The sequence below is a fragment of the Diceros bicornis genome, chromosome 20 (assembly GCF_020826845.1).
Source record: "Diceros bicornis minor isolate mBicDic1 chromosome 20, mDicBic1.mat.cur, whole genome shotgun sequence".
Taxonomy (NCBI): domain Eukaryota; kingdom Metazoa; phylum Chordata; class Mammalia; order Perissodactyla; family Rhinocerotidae; genus Diceros; species Diceros bicornis.
This window is the reverse complement of record NC_080759.1, coordinates 29,202,641-29,213,750: the sequence shown is the minus strand read 5'-3', so window position 1 is coordinate 29,213,750 and position 11,110 is coordinate 29,202,641. Positions and strand designations below refer to the sequence as shown.

General features: G+C 41.2%; 1 long non-coding RNA gene across 1 annotated transcript; it reads right to left on the bottom strand.

Moving 5' to 3' along the window:
- Nucleotides 1-7,572: 7,572 nt before the first annotated feature.
- LOC131418912 (uncharacterized) lies at nucleotides 7,573-10,884 on the bottom strand. Its single transcript, XR_009223072.1, has 3 exons — nucleotides 10,629-10,884; nucleotides 9,063-9,113; nucleotides 7,573-8,618 (listed from the first exon to the last, which is right to left on the bottom strand). It is a non-coding gene; the product is annotated as an uncharacterized LOC131418912 (long non-coding RNA).
- Between the last annotated feature and the right edge of the window lie 226 nt (nucleotides 10,885-11,110).

Sequence of the window (11,110 nt, the reverse complement as noted above, 5' to 3'; positions counted from 1 at the left end):
TCTGTTTTCTTTAAATCTACTCCTTTTCTACATACATTAATTTAGCTTCATTCTAAGCAACAATATCCATAGAATCATGAATGAGATGTGCATTTTTCCTAACACATCAAAATAAATATATCTACTGAAATTACAACGTTTGTCTCTGAACCACTCCTCAGAAAAATAAACCATCTTTTGCCATATTTGGAAAGATCCCCTATATATGTTTCAAGGAATTCTAATCAATCTGTATCATGTTAATAGGTGTTATTGATGAAAGAGCACATGATCAAACAGAGCAGGAGGATGCTAACTAAAACCAAATCAAACAGTTTTGAATTTTTTTAATGGTTAGTCATCTCAGGGCCTTTCATAACAATATGCAATGAGACTGTCTAATGGGGAAATACAGTACAGAATTTCCAAAATTTATTTGACCATGAAATTCTTTCTTCTAGACAGGATCAGTATTGAAAACATGTTCTAAGCTGTGTTAATTTTCAAAAGGCTACGGTTTTTCTTTTGGAGCCCATAAATTATAAAAATAGATATTCTATATAATAATTTACACTGTACCCCTATTAGCATATTTAGGATTTTTTTATGATGGGAAAAGAGAATGGGTATAAAAAGAAAAGCATAATATGGCTATAAAATGGATATAAAAAGAAAAGCATAAAATTTCCTCTTGTCATTTTCAAAAAGTCAGTCTCCTAGGGAAAGGTAACTCACCTGGTCCAGGATGCAACACCTGCAATGATATTGGGCACTCAAAAGAGTATAAACAACTTCTAATAAGTCATCCAAATCTTCTACATTATTGATGGTAGTTGATGATACACCGGCTTTCCATTCAGGTTTGGTTTTGTTGCCTTTGGGACTTCTAGGTGAAACTTCAAGAGGGACATGCCCATAACATCACATTTGATCTGTGGGTGTAACTGTGAGAAAATGTGTAACTGATTTACACCCAGCCATTTTCTCTTTCTCTCTTTGGTCCTTCCCACCCTTCCTCCTTCCTTTCTCTCTTTCTCACCCTCCCCCTTTCAAATGCTTTGATATTAAAAACTGAAAAGGATCTTTAGGGATTTTTATCTTCAAGTATTTGTGTTATCATGGGGAAAACATCCCATAGTTATTAAACTAATGTTTTAAAGCCAAAGTATATGAATATTTCTTTCTATTGCATTTTAGAATAAAGTTAAGAACTAAGATTCAAGGCAAAGAAAATGCTATAATACCCTTTCTTCGGTATTCATGTTAATGAAATTAAGTACAACATTAGAAAGGAAGAATGCTGATGTGTTAATAAGGTGTTCCTTCATCCAACTCCGCACCAATTCACAGACCATCTCAAGTATATTAATATTAAATACTTATTTTTTTCCCAACAACCAAAGTTTCCGTAAATTCTCCCTCCACATCTTACAGAGGTTATTGAGCTATAGAGTGAATTTTTATTCTATACAATGCTTTTTATTCTCTTGTTCAAAAATACTTATTATCTAGTAAGCTGTGTTCTTCTGAGGTTCCTCACCAAACACTGGAGGTCAGGAAAACATTTAGGAAAATGATTCAGCTCTTGCAAATGTCCACATTTAACACTAATGCATTGCAACGGAACCAGCCTGAATAAGCTCAAGTCTCTGAAATATTTAAGGCAGGTACAAACTGAGCCTAAAAATTGAGTTTTCTTCTCTCTCTGGTTCTAGAGTCAATCGTGCACTGCATTGCATTCATAATGAAGAAATAAATAGTGTTTTACCCTTTTGGTAAGGGAGATAAACAAGAGCTCAACTTGTATAAATATATTTTAAAATACTTATTCTACTTTATACAAGTCAGAATTATTAAAGTACACAAGCATGAAGAACATAAGATAAAATAGATATAAGTAATAAATGTTTGATCCTTTAGGGAAATATTCCCCAAAGGGCTCTATTATTTTAGCAAACTTCTATGCCCTAGGTTTTAAATGATTCAATTTTCCAAATACTCATTTTTGTGTATGTTTAAACATCATAAGTATCATAAGTATCATAAAGTATCTACTGAATAAAGTAAAGTTACGTTCTAATGATTGCAATTCATCTTTTTTTTTTTAATCATTTACTCCCTACTTGGCTCCCAAAATTCTATCTGAGATATTGGAAGACTGAACTAGTTCATAAGAGCTGAAAACATTCAGACTTAAATGTCACAGTTTGACCTACGTACAATCCCTTCCTGCCTCTTCAATTTGCGTCCTGCTGCTCCCCAAATTGCATGCAAATGTCAGTATTTTACATAAAGGCATTTATTATACCCTTAGAGACATTCTCAAAGTATCTTTTTTATAGGTGAATATGCTTTGCAGGACCCTCTATCCTAGGTGAGATTTTTTTTCTAGTTACATATTTAATGATCATGAGCTCTCTCCTGGTATACCCCTTTCATAGTCTCTTGGCACAAAGTTTGCCCTCCAAAGCAAAAAGTCCTGATGAAGGATCTTCATGGCCCTTCCATAACTGTCTAGGCCAAGAGGACTTCACACACACGCCTTCACTACAAAACTACCATCTCTCAGCGTCTCTTAGACTCAATTCAGTACACATATCATACGCTAGATCAAGCATGGTGAATAAGTTTCACTTCTTGTGCCATTGCTAGATTGGTGGTGGTCCCTTGAAGGAAGGAGTGAGGCTGTGGATTAGCAATGTCTGTAATGAGTTTAGAAAGACAAAAAGGGTTAGATGATGTATCTCCCACTCCCTCCCATTTGTCATCCCTGAGCTTATACTAATCCTTCTTGCCTATGCCCATTTCCACCCCATCTCCCATAAAAGAGAGGCACCATACGAATGCAGACTGTCTCACTGACTTTACATCCTGATAGAGCTGCAGGTGCAATCATGCCACCTCCCTTGTAGATTTACCATAGATTTAATCTAAGATAAATACAAAAAGCTTAGTATAATCCCAGGCACACAGTTTATACCCGATCAATGTCTTTTCACCTTATTGACACCATTCTCCACTTTATCATTACGCATAGGCTCAACCTAAGCAAGAAAGTTGATTTGGGAGGTGTGTTTGTGAACAGAATAAGCAGAGCTTCATAAGGAGGTATTGGATCATTTAAACATCATAGAAGTTATCGATCCTCTTGGTAGTTGCAGAAGTGGTGAGCTACTCCACATAAAATAGAAAATTAAAATAAGTGGCTATAAGCTCAAATCAGAAATACTGTATTGTGAAGAATCTTCTGCCCCTCCTTTCGGCTTCCTGAGGGCACAGGGATGGGTGGTGCGTGGCTAGGATGAATATACCATTATTATTCAGAGAAGTTTTACCTTTATCCTTTATTGAAATGTGGTGGCTTCGTTCTGTTTTTTAAGGGATGGGTGAGATATTTGGGAGTGGGACCCTGACTCGTGCTAGGGAAGGGGAAGGAGACGGTATATGACCACTGGTCAGTAACACACACTCTCTGCCATAGCACTTATGAGCTCTGTGACCTTGGAAAAATTACTTAACTTCTCTCTGTCCTGGTGTTCTCATTTGTAACACAGGGAAAATAATTCAGTAAAAGCACATTGCCTGGCATGTGGTAAGTGCTTAATAAATGTTAATTATTGAGGCTGTTGATAAAGAGTGAGAAATGGGAGAAATGGAGAGAGAGGGGGAGAGAGAAGAAAGGAAAGAAAGAGGGAAGCTCTGCTTGGCTTTGCTCTGTCAATCATTTTTGGACAGCTCTCTAGAATCCTGTTCGTCTAGATGCCTGGGTTTGTCGACTCAGAGCTCAGTAGGTAACTGCTATTCCAGAGAAAAGTGGGGGAGCCCCATTGTTGCAGAGCAGGGAGGGGTTACATAAAAGGGAAGCTCCCAATAGTGACTCTTAATTTGAATTAGAGGAAAGGCGGAAATGAGATGTTAGCATTTGCCCTAAGCTTAAAATGCCACTTACAACTAACACATCAGCTAAAGGATCACAGGGTTGGTACTGGCTCTGCCAGTGAAATGATTCCCTCAAGCTCCTACAAATAAACAAGGTCCCCACTAACCTCCACACAGCAATCGAGGGATCACCTGGACAGAAGTGAACACTTTCTGATAATACAGCTTTTATACAGCTACAGAGACCTCAGGCATCTTTCTCTAAAAGTAATGTGTTCCTGCAAATGCGTCAAACAGCAGACCAACTCTCTAACCCTCCTGCCCAGATCTCATCTCAGAAAAACACAGGAAAAAAAGTCAAACGCAAAAACACATTTTGTCAAAGTCCTAAGAGAGTAAACTAACCCTTAATAAATAGCAAGGGAAAATCTTCTAAAAACAGAAATTACTGAATTTTTAAATATATATATTAATACCAGCCTTGACCAAGGGCTAAAAGATATGATTTAGGGTTAAAACCTGAATGGTCTGTCATCTAGGCCAAAAAGAGCAACCCTTGGACCTATTCTGACAATCTAGGACTTCTGGACACTTCATAAAATGGGCATTTCTGGCATCACACCTTGAAGGTCAGGTGACTGTACAGCATGTAAGAACCTAAAAGAGTCTGTAAATGGGATCTCCCAAATGATGTGAGTCCAGAAATAACCTCATCTAGAATACATCCTCCTCCTCAAGAGGAACAGATATTTTATTTTCACTCTTGGAGTTTTTTTAAAAAAATGTTCAATTTGGGAAACAAAATTAACAATAGATGAAAGCCAGACAAAGAAAAAGAAAACTAAATAATAATACTTTTTCTTTTTATGGTTTCTTTGGCTATAAAGAGCATTTTACACAGACACAGAGAAGAGATGGGTGGTTACCAGAGGGGAAGAGGTGGCAGAGACGAAAGGGGTGAATGGGCGCATGTGTATGGTGACAGAAGGAAACTAGACTTTCAGTGGTGAACATGATGTAGTCTACACAGAAATTGAAATATAATGATGTTCACCTGAAATTTATATTATGTTATAAGCCAAAGTTACCTCAAAAAAATAAATAAAAATAATAATCACCAAAAAAAGTTTTAATCCATAGTAGAATAGTCAGGTAAGAACTGAGTGCTGTCAGAGTTTAAATTGAATATACACAGTTCAGAGTGTATCATGCTATAGACAATGTACCGCCAGTATATCTTCTTAAATCCCGGCAGCACTGCTGGAATATGATCTGAGATGAAAACAAATCATTAACAGCGAGACAATTTGGACAAGTGTTTGCTGTTCTTTCCGCTACTAAATTTCACAATTTTTTTACTTCTTAACAATTGACACTTTTATACTAATTCAGGATTCAAAGGAAAAAAATCCATATTTGATTCTCAGCCCTCACATTTGACACCTTCAAAATGTACTTGCTTTTCCTCTGTTAGATTAAATGAATGAGTCTTACTGCAGAAATGCTTCAGGCAAATTGTATGGCTCTTTTCATACAGAGTCTCTTATTTTATAGGAAAATATACCCTCAAAATAATTTGGCTTCTGAAACATATATTTAAAAATTGCTTATAGGAACAATCAAATCTCATCTCTTCTTAGGTCAGGGACTGTAGCTATTTTTTAAAAGTAAGTTTTCCGAGGCCAGCCCGGTGGCGTAGTAGTTAAGTGCCTGTGCTCCGCTTTGGCGGCCCGGGCTTCGCAGGTTAGGATCCCGGGCGCGCACCAGCGCACCGCTTGTCAAGCCATGCTGTGGCATTGTCCCATATAAAATAGAGGAGGATGGGCATGGATGTTAGCCCAGGGCCAATCTTCCTTAGCAAAAAAAAAAGGAGGATTGGCAACAGATGTTAGCTCAGGGCTGATCTTCCTCACAAAAAAAATAATAAGTTTTCCTATAAAACAAACAGCCCATCTAATTCATTTACTTTGAAGGAGCTGACCTGCCTCAGACTTTTACACCTTCAGATCTTCTTAAACTACAGCCGAGTTTTAACTCATAACTTTAGTTTCCTTTGGGATCAATACCCATTGCCCTGGAAGGCAAGGGGCAAGCCAGGCCTGAGACTAATTTTTGGCTTGAATTTCAACAGATGGTGAAGTTGATGTTATTCCCGGAAAGCAATCCTGCTTCATTTCTCCCTCTGCTCCCCAATTAAAAGGTTTGGACTTCTGTTGCAGGGGTTTACTCAGCATCCCAGTCTAGGGACAGTTTCTCTCAAGTCATCATATTAAATTCAGATTTTCTTTATCTCAAAGGGAATGATATTAAGGGAGAAAAGAAGAGGACTGAGGACCGGCCTGGTGGTGCAGTGGTTAAGTTTGTGCATTCTGCTTCGGGGGCCCGGGGTTTACAGGTTCAAATCCCGGGTGCAGACCTACGCACTGCTCATCAAGCCATGCTGTGGCGGCATCCCATATACAAAATAGAGGAAGATGGGCACAGATGTTAGCTCAGAGCCAATCTTCCTCCTCCAAAAAAAAAAAAAGAAGAAGAAGAGGACTGAAAGTCATATGGCTGGAGTTCCACTGTGGACTAAGAAATATGAGGTTAAGAGTGTAGGTTTGGGGATCAGGCAGACCTAGATTAAAATCTTTGCTTTGCCGTTTAACAACACGGTGATCTGTAATTTACTCAACCTTTCTGTACTAGGTGGGGTTATTATTTGAAAGCAACAGAATGAGTATGGCCAATTTAAGCAGGAAAATAATTTACTGGAAAGACAACCAATCATACAGAGTCAGTAGGAAGGCTGGCAGCAGTCAACTCAGCCAAGGTCAGACCTAATCAAGGTAGTCAGAACGGCTCAACCAGCAGCCACTTACACTGCAGGACCCTTGGCACCACCATCCCCAGATGCTGTGGGAAAGGACAATGTCCTTCCCATTCCTTAAACAAACTTCAGTTTGCTCATCTGTAAAATGGGAATATTACTATGTAGTACCTTCCTCATAGCTCTGTTGAGAGGATTAGATGACAAATGCATGAAGCATTCAACACAGCGTCTCACAGACAAAGCACCACATACATTTACTGGTCTTACTAATTCTTGTGCCTCTGAGCAAGTCACTTAGCTTTTCTGTGCCCACATTCTCATTATTGAAGAGACATGATTCCAGTCATACTGTATTAGTCAGCAAATGCTAACTGCTGAAACAAGCAGCCCCTCAAATCTCAGTGGATTATCTCTTTCAATTCATTGTCCAACAAGGGTCACTGGGATTGGAATGGGGTCCCCACCCTATGCAGGCATTCAGGGACCCAGTTACCTTCTATCTAATGGTGCTGCCATACCCCAGGGCCTTCTATCTTGTTGGCAGAAGAGGGAAGATAGAGAGCACAGAGGATCAAGGTCTTTTAGAGACCAGGCCTGGAAGTCTCATACATCACTTCTACCTGTAATCCACTGGCCAGAATTCAGTCACACAAGCTTTGCTTAACCACAAAAAGTATGGGAAATAACATCCAGCTACGTGTTCAAGAGGAAATGGAAACAGGATTTGGTGAAACACAACAGTCTCCATCACACCTACCGAACATCCTCAGGGGGTTGCTAATAAGATCACGTGTGAATGTAAGTGTCAAAGCGCTATGGAAAGTGAAAAACAAGCTGCCGAGGATGCTGGTGTTGATGATCACACCAGGGAGTCTCCGTGTATTTTCTAAAGTGCTAGAATATACAGCAGTTAGGGAGGTTTGAGAATAAACTTAAATATAATCAGAATGTCCATCTTCCTGTAGTTCAGCCTGCCTGAACTAGTAAGGCTTTCTCTCTCCACCTGTATCTTCAAACACGGGCAACAATAAGTAAATAACCCCCTGTCTTTGCCCATTGGCTGATCCACAATGGAAATGAAGTGGAAACATTTATTTGGAGGAAAAAATAAGCGAAAAGTAAAGGGGTAGAAAGCCATCACTTTGAGGAGTGTAACTGTCAGAGAAGGAGGCAGTCTGAAGCGATCTCTTAGTGGCGACCAGCCTCCACAGCGGTAATTTATCACCACATGAAGATGTTGGGGAGTTAATCACGGCCCGGACATGTGGAACAACTCCAGGCACTAGACTCAGCACAAAATGTATGCTTAGAAAATAAAAATAATTAGGAGACCACACATTAGAAATGCACCATTAAAAAGGAAAGGCAGTCATTAGGCCCACAACCACAATCGTGGACCTCTTTTCATGCCCGAGGTCAGGTTAATGCTTGCAATCCACTGACCTAGGTGTCCAAACGTGTCCAAGGGCACTGTGTTATTTGCACCAGGTAGATGCCTTTTTCACTGTGTTTTGAGTATCCACATGGCCTGTCATGAAAGGCAGAGAGCAAACACAATTTGCACAGGCTTCACTACATGAATATTAGTGCTTTAGGAATGCTCTGCCATCAGGCCAGCTTTGGCTTAGTAAGGGGTCCAGGCCAAATCTGATTCATCCTGCTGCTTTCCTCCTCTTTCTGACCCATTCCTCTGACCCAAGGAAGATTCAACATAGTCAAAGGGAATGCGGCTAGTAGCCCCCATGCAGCCTTTGCTTTTAAAGGGGTTCCCACCTTACGGTGTTTACTCAGGAAAGTAATCAAGTAACTAGCTAGGACAGAGCAATCATACTGATCAGTCACGCCATTCTTGGACTAGTTCAAACCTTCAGAGGAGATTTAACAACAGTTCCAAAGAATTGAAGCAGGGTCTTCCAGTGCAGAGAAGCAAGGATTGAGGCAGAAACTGCAAGGGAGGATAGAAAACAATATTTAGAGTTAAAAGTCTCTTCGTTGAAACATACAAACAATGACAAGAATTGTCCACATAATCATGGCCATTCTTCCTTTCCTTTTGCAATGCAGATTTCTGGCAGAGTACGAGGGAAATTGAACTACAAACCACACTGTCCCAATTTTTCAAATTAGAAAAATATAAATAATTATTTGTTTCCTTAACCTTCAACTTCCACTTCTGAAGGCTAAACTTAAACTTTAAGAATCATGCACCAAATAAGGGTACAGGTAAACCTCTTTACATTTTTTTCATCTTGTGTCCTGCTTTCTTATTTATTTTCGTCTTCCTAAAGCTGCTGTGGAAGGAAAATTTAAAGGACTTGTTAAGAAAAACAGCTCAATATTGATAACAAGTCCAGTTTATCCAAGACATTCTAAAACTTGTAATACTTACTAATTATCTCAGCAGTGTGCCTCAATTTTTAAATTTAATGTACTCTTCATCCTGAAAAATTAACAAGTACCAGTCTTAATTGTTTTTCATTTTAGGAACTTCAAATAGAAAGAAAACTGGAAAAAATATTTTTCTTAGCAGACAGTGAGTATAAGTGGAACTTCCCACGTCCCTTTCATATATTTACTGACAACCACCTGACAGCGTGAAGTGATGCAATGCGGTTAGGGAGGAACAGGGGTAGAATGTGCAGTTTCCTTTTCTAGAGATAATTTGTTTTTAATGATGACAATTCTAGAGGCTACTACTCAAAGGAAGCACAGGCAACAGAAGTGGTTATGGTAGTGATTAAGAGAAGACTCTGAGGCACTGGCCAATCACCCTCAATTCTTCTTATATTGGCTAATGAATGTGTTTTTCCTTCTGAATCCCTGATACTCATGAGGAAACAGCATAAACAATAGAATGATGCTATATTTATATATCCATATGGTGCCTTGCTCAAGTAATGTGATTCTAGTTATTTTATCTCCTGTAATTAGCTGTAATTTGGAATGCCCTCTTTGTTTCTATTACTCATTTGATACCGTGCCATTTGAGAATAACTGTCTCCAGATAAATTCTTAGATTTGTTCATTCACGAAATAACATTTAAGGAATGAGTGCCTGCTTATCATATAAAAGAACCTAGTTGTTTACTTGCCCTGTGAGGAGATGCAATATGTTAAAATGCATGTATACAGCACATGGAAAGAGGTTTTTCTAGGAATTTAAATTGTTGAAGGCCCTCACAATCTCACTTTATGGTTTAAAAAAAATAGTGAAGCGGTTATAATTACACTATGAAGTTTTACAAACATTTTTTTTTTTAGTTTTCAGATCTGACTTTAGGAAATAGAGTAGAAAGAAGCACATAATGAGTATACAGAAAAACTGTTATCACAGAAGAAGCCAAACAAACTGTAAATCAAACAAAAAATGGTACAGCAAATAGGCTTTTCCAACAGGTAACCACGGAGGTAATGAGTAGAGAATTCTTTTACTCCAATGAGTTTCAAATCCCCGTCTCACCCTCCATCATCCCTTTCAAGGATTAGTGGGGAAGGTGTCAAACATGAATGTTAACAGGGCCAAGGCATGAAGCTCATTCTAACCGTTCGTACAGGGCGCAGAAGTTCCCCAGAGGAGGAGAAAGGTCTCGGCCGTTAGACAGACAGCCCTCCCACCCTCCCTGGCTCTCCCTTGTGGTGCTGGCAGGCCACCTCTCCACAGCCGCAGGACTCTGCCACCTGCGCCGGGAGAGGTTGCGGTCTCGCCTCCTTTTCTTGCCTGGGGCTGCCCTACCAAGCCCGGCCCACAGCTCAGCACTGCCAACTAACTCCTTTCACGTGAGACGATGGATTCTTCCTTGTTTCCCCGCCCAAGCCTGGTACTCACCCGCCCATCCAGCCACTAAGCCGGTTGCACGCACCCTACTTCTGAGCCGGGGACACGCGCGCGTGCACACACATCCTACCTCTCCTCCCGGGGCCCCGTACGCGCGCGCGCGCGCCGGCACACACACACCTGGACCGCTCCAAGGTAGAGTCCTAAAGCAGTTGACCACCCTTCCCAGCACCATATGTTACGACCCGCGTGTAAAAGGTGCACGAAACAGCCCACTCGGAGCGGGAGGCAGTGAGGAAGAAGAGATGCTGGTTTCAGAGCTGGCGCCCCGGATGCCGAGTTCAGAGTGGCTGAGAGGGTGCCCGGGAGAGCACCGGGGCTTCCCACGGTCCCCGCCAACGGCGGCCTGTCGACACCGTCAGCCGGAGGCGCGGGAGCCACGTCTCCTCGACCTTCCCCCTCCGAGGGCGGGAAAGCCGCAGGGAGCCACCCCCCGCGGCGCGGTGGGACCCGGGCGCCCCGGAGCCCCGCCCTCGGCCCGCCGCCTGCCGGGCCGCGCTTCCGAGCCGCGCGGGGGAGGGAGGGCGCGCCCCGCCCCCTCCCCGTCCGGCCAATGGGCGCCCGGGCCGCGCAGAGTGTGTCCCCGCCCCCGCCAGGGAAAC